Genomic DNA, 16935 nt, shown 5'->3' on the forward strand with positions numbered 1-16935 from the left:
GCCCGGAAGCAGAGCTGGCTGGCTGCGTTGTACAGGCGAAGATAAGGAGCCCTGCAGGTCAGGGTTGACATGTGGAAATGTTTAGGAGCCTGGGAGTTTAGGGCCTGCAGAATGAAATGTCCTGGAGGGCTGGGGGTGCAGAGGTTCCTGAACTCTGGCAGCCTCATTCTACAGACGGTGAGACTGAGGGAGACGCGTTCTCTACATGAAGCAGTTAGCATGAAGCTCAAGAAAATCTCTGGAGCCCATGGGCTTCTGCTACACTGGCCAGCGTCTTTTTACCAAGCTCAGGGCCTTTGCTGGTGTCCTGCCTTCTAGTGTCAATCACTCCCTTTTTTTTTTTTTTTTTTTTTAATATTGAAGTCTTGCTCCTGCGAGGCCCAGCTCCAGTGCTGCTTCCTCCAGGAGCCTTCTCCACTCTCTGGTGTCCTCTTTCTCTCTGCTGGGAGTCTTGTGAACGTTCCATGTACAGTTCTTCTTTTGCTCTCCCCTTCGCCTTCAGACTGACACTGGCATCTTTTGTTAGTTTCTCTGGGCAAATCAACCCACAATAGCCTGCGGGTGGTGGTGGTGGTGATGCCTTTAATCCCAGTACTCAGTGAGTTCGAGGCCAGCCTGGTCAACCAAGTGAGGTCCAGGACAGCCAGGACTGTTACACAGAGAAACCCTTTCTTTAAAAACCACACACACACACACACACACACACACACACACACACACACACACACCACACGCACACACACGCGAATACCCGAGAATTAGTTACTTGCTTGAAGTCCCACAGAAAGCTCCGGAGATGCGATTCACACTGAAGGCTAACTAGGTCCCTCACCTGCACCGAAACCCTTGGGTTGGTTCCTACCTCCTTAGAGGTCACTCATCTTTAAGGACATGGTTTGTGTCTGTGCTGCCTTCATGTCGTCATCTGAACCCTTGACCTTCACTGTCAGGGCAGGGCTCCTGCTTTCTGTGTGTGTTTCCAGCACTGGCCCTAGATTGGTGGAAGGTAGGTTAATGATAGACTCCGAGGCTGTCAGAGTCCAAGTGGGGAGTGCCCAGGCTCGGTCGGGTCTCTGCTCCGAAGACTGCCTCCTGGGTGGCTAGCTGAGCTGGCCTTAGAAAGGCAGAGGAGAGAAGTAGAAGGCTGCTCTCCCAGGCGATGGAGAGGGCAGCTGGAGGGGAGCTGGATGTTGCTGAAATCAGAGCCACAAGCCACAGTCGTGATGGGGATGGGGGCCCGTGGGGATGTCGGAGTGACGGAAGGCTCCAGGGCTCCTCGGGTAGGAGTAGTCACTGGACATGCTGCTTCATGGCTCCTCTCAGGGGTCTTGCCTCTGTTTTTGGTGACAAGGAGATTGCTACCTCCCTAGAGGGTGATTCTGAGGCATTTGCTGGAAGAATTTCTGGGGTGGACACATTTGGAGACAGTGGGGTCATGGGGTGAGCATCGCTCTCCCTTATCTATCACTCATGCATCTGTCCATCCCATCACTCAGTCCATCCGTTCACCCACAGAGCCCCTGGCTCAGGCTGGAACAGGGTGAGAGGTGGAGGCTAGGGTTAAAAGCAGTCATGGTGGGAGTCCTCAAGACTGTCTTGATCACATGGCAGGAACTGGCCTATAAACAGAAAATGGCAATAGAGGGGCTGTGATACCCAGAGGAGAGTACATGAGAACGGAGTGGGGATCAGGCCTCAGGTCTCTGAGCTCAGTCACACTGGCTAGTGAGAACTGTAATCTCCAGCCCTCCTCACCTGAATGGCCTGGAATTTGAGGACCTGTTTCCCATCCTGGTAGCTGTTCACCTGGAAAATAAGTAAAGCTAATAAGACACCTTCTACAGGCTCAGTGCCCTCCAGTTTGCAAGTCTCTCCTTGTTTAATAAATTTCCCATTTCAGTTTCCCCACAAGCCTTGACAGGTAAAAGAGCATCTTCACAATCGCTCTACAGAAGAGAAAAGTGAAACCCAGAGGGGAAGGGATTCCCCCAAGGCTGTGAGGAAGTGTAGGAGAGCTAGGCTCAGGTTGTCTATTTCCTGGCCTCTTAGTCCATATGCACGTGGCCAGGCACTCTGTATATCTGATGTATGTATGTGGGCATGTGCATGTGTGTATGTAGGTGCACATGTGTGCACATGGGTGTGGAGGTGAGAGGCTGACACTGAGTCTTCTTTTCAGCTGTTCTCCACCTTGTTTTTTTTTTTTTTTTTTTTTTTTTTTCGAGACAGGGTTTCTCTGTGGCTTTGGAGCCTGTCCTGGAACTAGCTCTGTAGACCACAGAGATCCGCCTGCCTCTGCCTCCCGAGTGCTGGGATTAAAGGCGTGCGCCACCACCACCCGGCCATCCACCTTGTGTTTTGAGACAGGGTTTCTCACTGAACCTGGCTGGCCAATGAGCTGCCTGTCTCTCTGTTGCTAAGACCAGGGTTATAGACCATGCCCAGCTTTTATGTGGGCACTGGGAATTTGAACTTAGGTCCTTACATTTGCATGGCAGGCATTTTACTGGCTGAATCACCCCCAGTCCCCAAGCTACCAGGAATCTGTCTCTAGTGATTCCCTAAGCCTCAGCAGAGCCCTTGGAGAAGACATTGCTGGCAAGGTCTTGAGGAGGGGAGAGCCGTTGTCAGTGGGGACTTTTATATCTCTTCCTACAACATGTAGAAATGGAATTGGGACCCATGGAAAGCTTATAGGACTGCCTTTGCAAAGAAGCCTATAGGTCACCAAGGCGGGAGGTTACTGGGAATCCCAAAGTGAAGACGGGAGAGAAGACCTACCTTCTAGGGGGACACATCAGACCCAGTGAAGGACCCAAGGACCAAGCACACAGGGCTCAAAAGCCTACTTTGTTGCCTCTCAGTGAGCAAGTTACCTACAGCTGTGTGCCTCAGTTTTCCCAGGCTAACAGGCACACAAACAGCCATCCTGAGAGTCCAGAGGCAATTCCTCAAATGTGCCTGGCAAGGATCATACACACTCAGGGGACATTAGATGTCACCATGACTTGCTTTCTCCTTGCCAGAAGGGAGTGAGACCATTAATTGCTAATCTTTCCTTCCTTGGGAATGGCGACAGCAAAGGGGTCACCTGGAGGGAGGAGGGTGGCCTAACCCATCTCTACAAACCAGCTCCGTGGAGGAGAAGGCCAGACTGATAGACTGTTGTGCCTGCAATGCTGAGTGAGCACTGCCTCAAAGTCCCATGCCACCCTGTCCCCAGTGATAAATCATACACACATTTTTAGTGATTATTTAAAGCTTTTGGCTGCATGCCCAACCTGGAAGGGCCGTTTCAGTCTCGGTCAGGCTGTGGCAGATTGAAGAGAAGCCTGCACATCACTTCATGATGGTGGCTTCTTTTATTCCATTATTTTCTTAATAGACTCACTGACAAAATATTGCTCTTGGCCCCAGCCTGGCCTACAGCTTGTGTTTGGAAGTAGCAGGCTGCCCAGGCTAGGGAAGAGCAAGATTCTTTACCAGGCAGAGGCAGACAGAAGGGCTCAACAGTCCCCAATGCCCCAAAGCATTACAGGGAGTGAGTCTCCATTTGGTGGTCTTCAGGCCTGAGCCCCAAAGCACTCTCCTTTCAGGGGATTCTGTCACCCCTTTAGCAAAAGTTAACATTGAACTCCAGTGCGCAATGCTGTTCCCATCACACCCTGCCAGAACCTGGGGAGCTTTGGAGGACTTTCTAAGGCAGGGTTCGTCAAAGTGTGCCTCTTAGAACTCTAGGGTTCCTTAGAAGTAGATCTGGCTCATAACTAGGGTTGGGGATGCGGAGGAGGGTAGATTCAGCCTCCAACCCTGTTCCCAGCCCAAGCAGCCATGGTTTTATTTTGTTTAACTCTGGCTTTCTTTGTAAGGTTTTATTTGAAGAAAGACTCTGCCAGCTGGAAAACAAAAGTTTGATTACTGCTGGCTGACTTCCTCATTGTACAAAAGGGGAAACCGAGGCCCAGAGAGTGGATGGACTTGCCCTAGGTCATGCAGGCACTGGCATAATAAGGCTGTCTCTCCTCATTCACCAGCTGTGTGGTGAGCTGGGGTCAGTGTGTGAATCAGAGCCCCGGAGACCCTGGTCTGGAGCCAGGCTTGCAGAGCTGTCCCAGGTATGGGTGTGACTCAAAATGAATGCACTGTCCCAGAGCCCCAGTCTGTGTGTGATGCTGTGACAAGTGCCATTGACTGGGTGGCTCACACACAGAAATGGTGTTTTCTCACAAAGACTAAAGTGCCAACTGCCTGTATGGCTGGGCTCTGGGGAGTGCTCTCTTTCTGGTTTGCTGATGGTTGTCTTTTTTTCTAAGTCCTCGTCTTGGGAAGAGAGACGGGAAAGGGGTAAAGGAGAAGGTGAGAGGGGATGAAGAGGGAAGAAGGAAGGGAAGGGAAGAAAGGATGGGGTGGGGAGAAGACCTCATATTTCTTCTTTTACAAATTTCATCTTGGGGACCTTTTCCAGCACCACGTCTACCTGCACACTGCCATGTTTCCCACCACATTGACAATGGACGAAACCTCTGGAACTGTAAATCAGCTCCAATTTAGTGTTTTCCTTTATAAGAGTTGCCATGGTCATGGTATCTCTTCACAGCAATAGAAATTCCAAGACAGCCTGCATGTAAGTCTGTGTACAACGTGTATTCCTGGTGTCTGAGGCCAGAAGAGAGAGGCCATCAGATAGATGGAGTTATAGATGGTTGTGAGCTGTGGGATAGGTGCCTGGAATCAAGTCCCAATTCTCTGAAAGAGAGAAAACAGCCAGTACGCTCTCTCTCTCTTTTTAAGTTTACATAGTTGGAAAGTGTTTTATTGTGGACATTTGCACATATAGTGTTAGTGACGATGGCCTCCCCTCCTGGGGTGGGACCAGATCCTATTTCATCAAACATTCAAGCAACGCCTCAACACTCCTGTGTTACTCTCTTTTTTTAGTACCTGGGTTCACTTTGGCTAGATTTTCTATTTTAACCCATGCTTCTTCTCGCTGTTTCATTTTTAGCTTCTCTTTGGGTTTCTCTGCTTTGAACTGTTGGGTCCAGTCATGGAAGAGTTTTTGGTTCATCTCCATGAAGAGTTTCAGGGCATTGTGTATCAAGCCGTGTATTGTCTTGTTTCGGTAGGTCTTCAAGTTGCGGTACAGGGATGGAAACATGATGGGCAGGATCTTCGCTGCGTTGTCACTAATTAAACTCATGATGTACTCATTGTTCCAGTAATACAGCGCCCGCTCTGCCACCTGGAAGTGAGGGCTGGAAACACACTTGGCTAACTGTGGACAAAGAGGCTCCATGATCTTCACAAATTCTGATGGTTCAATTACATCTAGAATTTCTTCTAATTCATTTAAGAACATTATTTCTTTTGGACTGTGAGTCTTTGGCCAGTGTTTGAGAAGTGCCATTACCTCTGGTTCAGTGAGGGAGCTGTCCTTCAAAAACTGCACAGCACAGTTTGCAGTTAACATATTTCCAACCTAGCAGCCAGTGCTCTTAACTGCTGAGCCATTTCACAGCCTGGAGACAGTTTAAATATGTTGTTGACAAAGGTGTGGACCCGGTCCAGGAAACCAGCAAGGGAACTGGCCCTTGTGGCTCGTAGGACAGGAGCCTTGATAAGACATCAGGGAGAAGTTACCAAACCCTGGGGTGACTTCACGATAGTCTTTCCTGGTAGGAGTATGTGGCCACTTTCTGACTCCCAGTGACTGGGTAGGAAGGAGGTGGTGCGATCAGTGCCCCACCATGACTCCCTAAATCTCCAAATCCTATTGATGAGGTCTTCACATGCCAGCCTTGGAGGTCCAGAACAGAGTAGAGAAGGGTGGAGAGCGATGAGCTAGGGTGGCAATAGATGGAGATCCCACCAACGAGTCCGTGGAAGGCTTTGGAGCTCTTTAAGCACTGGTAAAATAAGTCACAGGGTCAGTGCCAGAAATAGACTCGTGGTGGGGGGGGGTTGTGTATTGACTGACAATGGGGAGGTGTAATTAATTCCCAATCCCTGTCCTCTGCACTCTGACAACTTCTCACACTCAATAACTTGCTTGCAAATCTGTTTTGCTTTGTGAAAGATGAGCTGCATGCCGGGAGAGTTCCCTTGCCCCACAGTGTTGCATTTTCCATTTGAATAGTCGGTTCTTTCCTGATTCCACACTTGCTAGCCGCTGACTTTGGCTTGCTCCAGGTTTCAGCTTCCCAAGGAAATGTTGGAGAATGGACAAGTGTGTGGCATAGAGCTGGGAGTGGGAGAGACCTCTAGGGCATTGTAGAAGCCCAGTAGGCTGCCTTGGTGGGCTAGGGTGTCCAGGCAGGAAGCAGGCAGAACTAGGGACCGGATCCCTGTTCCCATCCAGCGTTGACCTAGCTCTGTTTATTAACTGTTGTACACTGATGATTTTCTATGAATATTGCACACACTTGTAAAACCTATTATCACGGTAACCCTGTTCAGAAGGAATTCCTTCTGGTTTTCAGAGGAGGAATTGTAGGTAGAAAGAGGTCAAATGACTTATCAAAGGCCACATGGCAGTCTGTTACAAAGCTAGGATTTGAGCTGAGGTGGGTCTCTCTCAAAACTGCTTCTATCCAAGGGAATGGTGAATGTCTGGTTGCTGGAAACCTGTGAGCAGGGGCTGGATGGCCACTTGTCATGGAGGGAGTGTGGCTCAGCAGCTCAGAAGATGCCAAGATCCATCCTGGAAAGTTGGATTCAGATATTCATACCGATAGGGCCTCTTGGGAAGTCAGTAGCCTCACCTCCCATCCACGGGGGCACAGTACAATCCAGGACCTCCAGCAGATGTCCAGAAGCTCACATTCACTCTGTCTCTTCGTGTCCAGGAGTTTGAGTGTGTGTACATGCATACACAAATTTACTGCCTTTTCCATTTTAGGTATGCACTGAGGTCATACCTCTTGCTACTTGAGATAGGACAGTTAAATTCACATATTTCTTTTACCTTCTTTACAATTTCATAGATATAAAGTTTATTTTTACTGCTGATCTGAGCAACCCCAGCTTAAGATGTTTTTCCTCCTTATTAAGAACATTCGGCTTTTTATTTGATGGGGCCCTCTACAGCGCATGTCTGGCATGTTCTAATTGCCAACATCACTACTCTTGTTCTCTGTGGCCATTATTAAGTAAAGTAAGGCTCTCTAAACATAGCACTGTGATATTGTAACAGTTAATCTGGTAACCAGTATGGCAACTGGGTTATAAGTGGACAGTTTATATGGTGTGGAAAGGAGGGACTGAGAACCAATTCACAGCCAGACAGAGCTGGGCCATGTGAAGTTTCATTACACTACACAGAAACACACCTTACAAATTGTTTATTTGCATTAGTTTTCTATTTGATACTTTTGAGACCCTGACTGACCTTATGTAACTGCAAAATTAATCTGTAGACAAGGGGGCTACTGTCTAGGTAGGGCTAGATGCTTTGGTGTGGTACAATTATGTGAAGAGGTAGGAGTCCTGGTTTGCAAGGTGTAGGGAGGAGGCGCGCGCGCGCGCGCACACACACACACACACACACACACACACACACACACACAAATGGCCACTGGTGGGATGTAACCAGGCAGTGAGCTCACTTCTCCCCTTCCTGTTATTTCTGGTTCTTTCTTGTTGCCCTGGGCCATTCCCCGAGTCCCAGATGGGCAATATTTAGAAATACATTTTCTGTGCAGAAATGTCACCAGACTTGTAATGTGTTCTGTCTTTACTGCGCAGGAAGAAGCCTAGGGTGGGAAGTCAGCGTGTGTGGGTGTGTGGTGTGACTTCGGGCATGCCTCCTCATCTGTTTAACGAGGGGCCAGGGAGGCTTACTGTGGCAGAGCCTTCGGGTTCTGACACTCTGGAGTAGGTTTATACGTGCGTGGAGCCGTGGCTGCACTTAGGGCAGGTGTGATGGGTATTACTGTTTCTTGCCTGTCCAGGAGGCTCTTTTGTGTCCAGTCTCTGAGGAAGAGGTGGTTCCAGAGAAGGAGAGCTGGGTAGAAGAAAGGTAGAACCTCTCTCTAGGAAGCAGCTGGCAGAAAGAGGGACCTGGCTCATCTTCAGTTTTCTTGAGCTGTATGAACCAGACTCAAGCCATCTGCAGTCTTGCAGAGACGTCCGCCCCAGGCTCTGGTCCACATTGCTGGTGACCGGGTTAGTGAGTGGTAGATGAGAAGGTGATGCTGGGACATACAATATTTGCATTAGTTATCTAATGCCTTAACTGAGGCCTCCAAAACAGTGGCAGTGCTACCACTTATAATCTTTGGCTCAGCAACTAGAACTGGGCTCAGCCAGTTGGTGCTTCCGATATTCTCAGTCAAGCTTATACATCGTGGCCACCAAGCCAGGCTTCAAGATTATTCTTTGTGGGCTCTCCTTTTCACCTTCCTCTAGGAGAGGCATCTTCTGCCTCTCTCCTCACTTCTCCCCTTCCCCCGCTTCTGTCTCTTTCTCCCCCCTTTCTCTCTCTCTCCCCCCCTTCTCTCTTTCCCCTCCATAACCTCAGTCTGCATGTCGTGTCTATCCATGTCTCTGTCTCTTGCTCACCCGCAAAAAAAAAAAAAAAAAGATTATTCTTTGTGATCTCTGTTTACAGCATTCGGACATCCACCCATATGTGGTCCTACTCTGTATCATGTCTGATCTCTGTGATCATAATAAACAGTAGCAGTGATGGTCTATCACTTCTGAGGGTGGGTTATGAAAAACTACCCTTACATGTTGAGTACCCCCACCCCATCACTTACTTGGGAGGAAGCTAGCTTCCAGGAAGTGAGCAGTCCTATGGGTTGGCTCATGTTGAGGCATCAAAGACCTTGGCACCAACCCCTCTGGTGGGGCATCTAGGCCTGACAATGAACAACAGCACCTGGAAGCAACAATGCTGACTCCAATTTGGCAACTTCTCTGCTGCCTTATATTATCTTGGCCCTGAATCACGTAGCTAAACTGCTGCCAGGGAAACTGTGAGGAAGACAATTTAAAAAAAGTCTGTTTTGGAGGTAATTTATTATGCAGCAATAACATGGTACTTAGGCATCATGATCAGATGGCGGTGACAGCCAGGTGATGGCTGGGGAGACAAGGGTGTCTGGGCCATGTGTTCTCTCAGAGATTCTTCCCACAGTGGCAGCTACTAGCTCCTAAGGGCAGGTAAACCTCGCTTTTTATCCTTTACCTATATCACATTTGCTGGTGGTCCATTGGCCAAGTAAAACCCACAGACAACTAGCCTCTGAGGTGAGGACACAGAGCTGTCTCTTGATGGGAAGGGAGGAATCTGTAGCCACTTTTGCAATTGCAAAACACAAGACTCCTGTATAAGCTTCCATCACATTCTGCATTTTTCTTTCATTGTGTCTTCACTCTTGAAGAACTTCCATTTTGTTAGACTGTCACCAACACTAAGCAACTGTTTTGTGGCTGTAGCAATCAGGGTCTTGATCAACACTAATAGCAACCTTTTTGAGAAGTTCTTCTTCATGAATGGACAGACACCAGGTGACAGCCTGCTGTTGTAAAGTTAGCCAGTGGCAGATGCAGGACTCTAATCCAGCTCCAGAGATGCCAAGTGTTGAACTGGCTTGCTTTCCCAACCAGAGGCTCAGAACTTTTTACTCAGCTTAGCCTTTAAGACACATACAAACGTGGAGGCTGGTCTCCGGAGGAATCTCCGCTAGGAGACTGCTGGTTGTGGGTCCAAGGGCCTGACCTGGGGCAGGGGGTTGTTCAGCATGAAATTCCAGGAGGTGACAAAAGCCACGATGACTTTTATGTTCCATTTCCTCCATCTAGCCCTGATCTGAGAAAAGAAAGATTCTATTAGGAGAAACAAAAACAAACAAGCAAACAACAACAACAAACCCTTTTCTCTCCATCACTAAAGAACAGGGGAAGGAGGCAAGAAAAGAGGAGGAGAGAAAGCAGAGAGAAGACAAAAATTTCAAGCAATCAGTAAAAGTCATAGAAAATGAAGACATGGCATCTGGTGAGATGGCTTAGCAGGAAAAGTGCTTGCCATGCAAGCCCGGCCGTCTGAATTCCATCCCCAGGACTCACCTAGAAACCAGATGTGGTGGTGTGCACCTGCCATCTAGCACTCCTGTGGTAAAAGGAGAAGAGGAGACAGGAGAACCTCCGGGAATCTCTCAGGTCAGCCAGCCTGGAGTACAGAGCAAAGCAGGAACGAGATAGACTGTCTCAAAACCAAGGTGGAAGGAGAGAACCAACTCGTGAAAGCTGAACTCTGACCTCCACATATGCTAAGGCTACTGCACCCCCCCACACACACACTAAAAAAAGAAAGTTATAAATTATGGAGTCAGAAGACAAGTACTATCGATATGAGATGATTGAGTCACGAGAGGGGAACTTGATGCTAAAAGCAGGGTCAGAACACAGGTGCTGATGGGATGACGAACTCCTTTTCTAATAAGTGGCTCAATGTCAGCCAAAAATGGTAGTTTCTTGATATTACGAAGCTACTTGTCAGGTGCCATATTGATTTAATTACACCTTGCAGTGGGGGAAGAGACTTGTCACATTAGAGGTGCCTACTTAAGAAAATTAACTGATACCATACAACTGTTCCCATGTGATGGTCACAATCAAAGCTTGAGTGCACACCGGATCATCACTGGTTTCCCACTGCAGCACTTTAGTTCATCAGCAGCTGAGAATATCATGGCAATGTAGCGTTGTGTTTGCTGTATGTGAACTCAACTCTTCTCTCTTCTCCTCTACCAACCCTCCCTCCCTCTCTCCCCCTCTCCCTTCCTTCTTTCTACCCATTCCTAACCTGTCTGAATATATAAATATATATACACACACATATATATTTCAGGCTAGTCCTGGATTCACTGTTGTAATAGGAGCGGTGGGGCTGCATCCCCAGCACCCTGGCCGCCCTGCTAGCTTATGCCCCGAAATAACAACAGACAAATTGTATTCTTTTAAACACTTCTTGGCCCATTAACTATAGTCCTTACTGGCTAATTCTGATATCCCGATCAACCCATCTCTAATAAACTGTGTAGCACCGGTCTTACCAGGAAAGATTCAGCATGTCTGACCCGGCAGCTTGGTTCATGGTGTCTACTCGGGAGAGGGGAGCATGGCCTCTGCTCCAGAGAGCAGAGCTGTCGAGTCTGAGCTCACTTCCTCTTCCTCCCAGCATTCTGTTCTGTTTATTCCTCCCACCTATGTTTTAACCTATGAGGGCTAGCCAAGCAGTTTCTTTATTTTTTAACCAATGACCTTCCTCCATCAATTCACCATACAGCCAAGATTAGTATAGAATTCATTTTTTTTATTTTTGAGATTATAATTTAATTATAACATGTCTGCCTTCCCTGTCCTTCCTCCAAACTCTCCCATATATCCCTCCCTTCTCTCTTTCAAATTCATGGCCTCTTTTGATCACTAATGGATTTTGTGTATACACACATATAAACATATGTGTGTGTGTTCTGTTCTGTTTATTCCTCCCACCTATGTTTTAACCTATGAGGGCCAGCCAAGCAGTTTCTTTATTTTTTAACCAATGACCTTCCTCCATCAATTCACCATACAGCCAAGATTAGTATAGAATTCATTTTTTATGTTTATATGCTTATATGTGTGTATGTATGTGTGTTCCTAAATATAACCTGTTCAGTTCATATAATGTTATTTGTATGAATGCTTTTAGGGCTCAGCCTTGAATTCTTAATTCTTTTGTCTTTACCTCCCGAGTGTTGAGATTAATGGCATCAGATACCATGCCTATCTGTGAACTTTATTCTATTAAAATCAACAGGATAGGGCTGGGGAAGGAGTGTAGTTTAGTGGTAACACACTTGCCCAACATGTAGGAGGGCCTGGATTCAGCCCCCAGGACTTGTCCCCTCTCCCCAGTCAATGGCATGACCTCAAGACTACTGAAGAATATTAGTGTTTTGTGAGTATTTCTGATTTAGATAAACACACAGGTCTCTTCCTCCATGTCCTCATATTTCTGGGAGTTACATAGCTTTTCAAAAGCAGTTAGCCAGAAGCTTGGACAGGTGTGTGTTTATCGCCTAACTTATAGGACTTGATGGATCAATTTGTTAACCTCACTCCAGAGCATTCTTTGATCTATCTGAAGAGACTGGGTGATTTTTACTGCAGTAACTGCACTGATAGGTGCGTGATAGGCTGTCTGCCGCACAAACAGAAACCTTATTTTTATGTCAAATTAACCATTTCTAAGGCTATAGAAAGCAGTAATTAGGATTCAAATTTAAGAGTCAACGCTATGGTTTCTATTGTAGGTCCCACAATTGAAGTCACACTGCACACACAGTCCTGCCTGGGTGCTTGTTCTCATCTTGGAGGCCGACTTGTGACTGTGATATACATTCTGATTTCATAACCTTGAAGTGAAGAACAGACCTACAGAATGCTGTGACTAAGAAAAATGGAAATAGGGGCTGTAGAGATGGTTCAGCAGTTAAGAAAGAATGCTTGCTGCTCCTCCAGAGGACCAGAGTTTGGGTCCCAGCATCTGTATGAGGTGGCTTACAACTGCCTCTAACTTCAGCTCCAGAGAACAGATGCCCTTGTCTGGCCTCTGTGGGCGCGCACGCACACACACACACACACACACACACACACACACACACACATAAATAAAAAAGAAATGTTAAAAAAATGGAAACAGCATGAGGGTAACTTACCAATAAAGAGGTAAAACCAAATGCTTGGTAAAGATTTCGCTATGTCTAGTGTATTAAAATAATTCTAAAACGATTCATGAGATTCTTTGCCTGTTGAGTCTATTCCTGCAACAACCATTAGGTAGTACCACTAGGTGCCACTAGGTAGTTACATAGCCTACACGTTTGAAGTTGGTCTTTCTGTGAAACAGGTATTAGAGATCAATTATTCCCCCTTCTAATTCCATTAATTAAGAATATACACTCAGCAACATAGTTATATTACAGCGCGCAGCCTAGTTTGAGCCATGGTTCTGACTGGATAGGTTAAGTAGGCTTTCTTACCTAAGGCAAGGTGGATAGCTTTAGAGCCATCTTGCACTGTTCGGGAACACTTCTAGCCTTATCAAGCGCCCTCTGGCCTTGCACCTGTGGGTGGAATCCATGCTCTGGAATGCAGTCAATCTTTCTGCTCAGCTGCGAGCAGTGCAAGGCATGGGATGTCATTTATAACTGGTCCAGCCCCATCCGTTGATCCATTTACCAGCCCACGCTCACACAACGGTAGCAGTCGCTCCTTTTTACATACTCGGTACCCATCTCAAGAGCAGCTCTTTGCCCCCTCACAGCAACCCCGCGAGGCCTGTATCATCAGTGTGCCCATTTTACAGAGGAGGAAGCCCGAATAGTGTAGGAAGAGCAACCGAGTTCACACATAAAACTCACTTAGCCCTGTGCCTGGGACCCAGCGAGGACTCATTATCGTGATTATTTGCAGAAGAGGAAATAGCCACTCAAGGGCTGGCTGGAGAGACAGGGTTATCTGAAAGCCTGGAGGAGCAGCTCACAGAGGGCTGTAGAAGCGCAGACTTGGGGGGCAAGCGCTTCCTCTAGGGAAGTTATGCAGGAAGGCTCCGCATAGGGCAGCGCAAGGTAGCAGTGCAAAGTGCTTTCCCTAGCTCAGTGCTAGTGACACTTAGTGGACACGCTCCTCCCAGGTCCCACAGGACACACTGCCACCTGGCCTGACATTACAGTCACCATCACTCCTTGCAGCTCGGTGAAGGTGAGCCCAAGATTCCACACCACATTGAAGGGAGGTAAAACTGCTTGCTACCATGGCTTCAGGCTGAGGGTGGCTGTAGTGCAGGGGAAGGAGTTTGGCTCTGACGATGGACAGGAAGCTGGGACCCCAGCTAGGGGCAGCTGTCCTATATTTTTGTGGACCACATGCCACAGCTAAACCATTTCCCGACAAGGGCCAAACTTCTTTTCTCTTGGAATCACTGTGTTGTGGGCTCTTCTAACTGAACCCACATGTTAGTTGGAAGCCTAAATAACATCTCAGGTAAAGAGAGAGAAGGCACACAGGGCTGAGGGAAGAGCAAGTCCAAAGACATAAAGAGCAAAATGCAGGAGAGTTTCGAGACTCAAATGGTCATTTTGAGGACCAGGCGCGATGCCAATGTATAGAAAGGCCTTAGAGTACCCAGCACATACTAATTTCACAATAGCTAAGAGTCCCTGCACATGGCTTCCCAGATCCTCATCTGTAGAATGGGAGTGAGGATACCGGTATGATGAAAATGGACATCTAGTCCTTTCTATTTTGGGACAGTATGAAGGGTCGGGAGAAATCCTGTTGGGGAGCAAGATCAAAAGAAAAATAACTCCGGAGAGATGAATGAGCACCTTGGCTCCATGCTTGAAGTAGTTTAGCTTAACACAAGGTCTGTGGTTCTCCTGTCCCTCAGCTCTGGCTGACACTTGCTGGCTAAGCACTAGCAGATTCTCCATGAGTCCTGGGTATGTCGTGCTCCAGAGTTCAGGGTGCACTTAGAGAGCCCTCCGAGCTCTCCTACGGGACTATACAAACTCCAGTGATGCCGAAGCCTCCCTGGCCTGGGTGGCCTGACAGAGGGGTGCCCCATCTAACTCCTCACTGATTTAGGTGTTTGTTACCCTTGCCAGAGAGGGAGCTCTTCCAGGTCGGGAGTGGTTTGTTTATCTGGTGCTTGGCCAGGCACGAGGGACCTCAGTTCCCAAGGCTTTCTCTCTATGACCTCAGGAAGTGTCTCTCCCTCTAAGAGCCTTATTTTTGGTTGTTGCCTTTATGATCTTCCAGGAAGTCCTCTGGCTCTCACCATGCAAAGGGCCTTTGGGGCTTGCCCTGACCAAAGACCTGTGTGGTCCTTCTCTTTTCTTCCCTTCCTTCTCTTCTATTCCTCTTCTCTTCATCTCTTCCTCCTAGTCCTCCGCCCACTCCCTGGCTCACCCTCCTCGTCGTGCTCCTCCCTTCTCTCGGCTCCACTCCTCCCCGAGTTCCACTCCTCCCTCCTACCCTTCCTCTCTTCCTTGCACCCCTTCCTCCTCCACGTGTGCGCCTCCCTCCCCTCCACATACCACTCCTCTGGTCTCCCCCGCGCTCCTCCCTGCTCCCTCTTCCCGCCTGCGCTCCTCCGCCAGGCCGGGGCGCGGGCCGGGCGCACGCTGGGTGGTCCGGCGGCCGGGGGCGGGCGGTAGCCTGCAGGCGTAATTGGCATGCACGCCGTTGTAGCCGAGACCGCTTAATAAAGCATTACATATCTCACCGCTTCCATATTTCATTACCTCACGCGGAGCCTGTGAGAGGGCCCTAATGGGAGTCAGCTGTGTTTTTACTTTCTGTTGTCGGCCGGGGACGGGCTTCTCAGTGGATTCTTTGAAATGAAATAATGCGATGCACGCCGCGATAAGGGCCGGCCATAATGAGGCCCAGGCCGCTGGGCGGCTGCGATTGCTCCAGGTGTCGAGTATTTGGGCTCTGAGGACCAGGAGGAGGAGGGGGCGGCGCCGTAGGAGGACGAGGAGGGGAAAGCGCTGGGCTGGGAGCCGCAGAGGGGCGGCAGAAGAGGGAGGAAGCAGAGGCGAGACAGCGGCTGCTGGCCAGCCCTGGGACCTGGGTTCAAGCCCTGCCTGGCTCAGGCTGGTCGGTGTGCCACGCAACACCACTCACAGCGCTGCTACACTGATGATGGGAGTGCATGGAAGGGGAAAAGGGCATCGACATCGTTTATGGAGAGAGAGGAGCTGGCATCTTTCGGAGCTGAGATTTCTTCTGCTCTCTGCTGTGATCTCTTTCTGGACGCTTAATTCTCGGGGGGTGGGGGGTGGGTGGGTTTGCATGCAGAAGCAGTGGTAGGAACCCTTGTTCTAAGTGCCATGGTTGAAGTCCCTTGAAGGTGGCAGTTGGTGCTACCAATTTGAAAATCCTCAAGTGTTTTCTTGGTGCCAGCACTGTCTCCATCACTCTTCTCCTAAGAAAGCCAATGCTCTTTGGAGGGGCTTTTGTTTTCTGAGTTCCTCTTATTTAATTAATTAATTAATTAAACGATCTTTTCTCATTTCACGCACCGATCCCAGTTCCCTCTTCCTCTCCTCCTCCCACTCCCCCTATGAGTTCCTCTTAAATAGACTCTGTGTAACACACCTCTGGTCCTGTGTGCATCCCACACTAAAGGAACCCCTCTAAAGTGCTGACCCAATGCCGTTGCTCTTTTACCCATGCTTTTCTGGGGCTCTCCAGCACCCAGCTCCCCTAAACAACCTCATGTTGTCTCCCTGCCTTGCATGTCAGCACTTGCTCAGCCGCTTTCGTCAGGGCTCCTTCACTGGCTCTGACAGGCTAGGGAATTCAGTTTTCCCCCAGACCAGTCAGAGATTTCACTGGGGAATGGCTCATGCTGTTCTCTTGATGCTGAATGACCTTCCCACATGGCCACTCCCACACAGAGTCCTGCTGGTTCTCTGGTCAGTGCCATGACTGTGCTCTCTGGAAGACTTCTTACCATAGACCCCATTGCTTCAAAGCTGGATGTACTGTCTTTCTCCGCTGAGCCTCAGTTTCCCCATGTGTACAATGAGAAAGCTGGTGACTGACCACTAGGATCCACACAGTCATGCACTGGCCTGAGGAGCTGTGGTTTCTTCTTAAAGGAGAAATAGACACTTTGAGTTTGGGAACTCACCATGTTACACTGGCTGTGTTGGCTGGGATCACACTGCTGCTTTCCACGCTCTGTTTCAAGCCAGGGACCCTGTGTGCACATGTACATGTGTGTTCATGTACCTGTAACACGTGGTACCAGTGTCGGTGGAACATGCTAACCTGTTCACAGCTCTCTAACCCCGCGGGGATCCTTGAGACAGGGTAGGCAGAGAGGTACAGACAGATTGGAGCCAAAGTTATAGTCACCCAGCTGTAAGG

At 48.6% G+C, this 16935-nt stretch overlaps 1 pseudogene; it reads right to left on the reverse strand.

Moving 5' to 3' along the window:
* Positions 1–4907: 4907 nt before the first annotated feature.
* Positions 4908–5470, reverse strand: LOC126498079 (serine/threonine-protein phosphatase 2A 56 kDa regulatory subunit gamma isoform-like; annotated as a pseudogene).
* Between the last annotated feature and the right edge of the window lie 11465 nt (positions 5471–16935).

This window comes from Alexandromys fortis, unplaced genomic scaffold, assembly GCF_014885135.2.
Source record: "Alexandromys fortis isolate MF-2015 unplaced genomic scaffold, M_Fortis_MF-2015_v1.1 scaffold_13, whole genome shotgun sequence".
Lineage (NCBI taxonomy): Eukaryota > Metazoa > Chordata > Mammalia > Rodentia > Cricetidae > Alexandromys > Alexandromys fortis.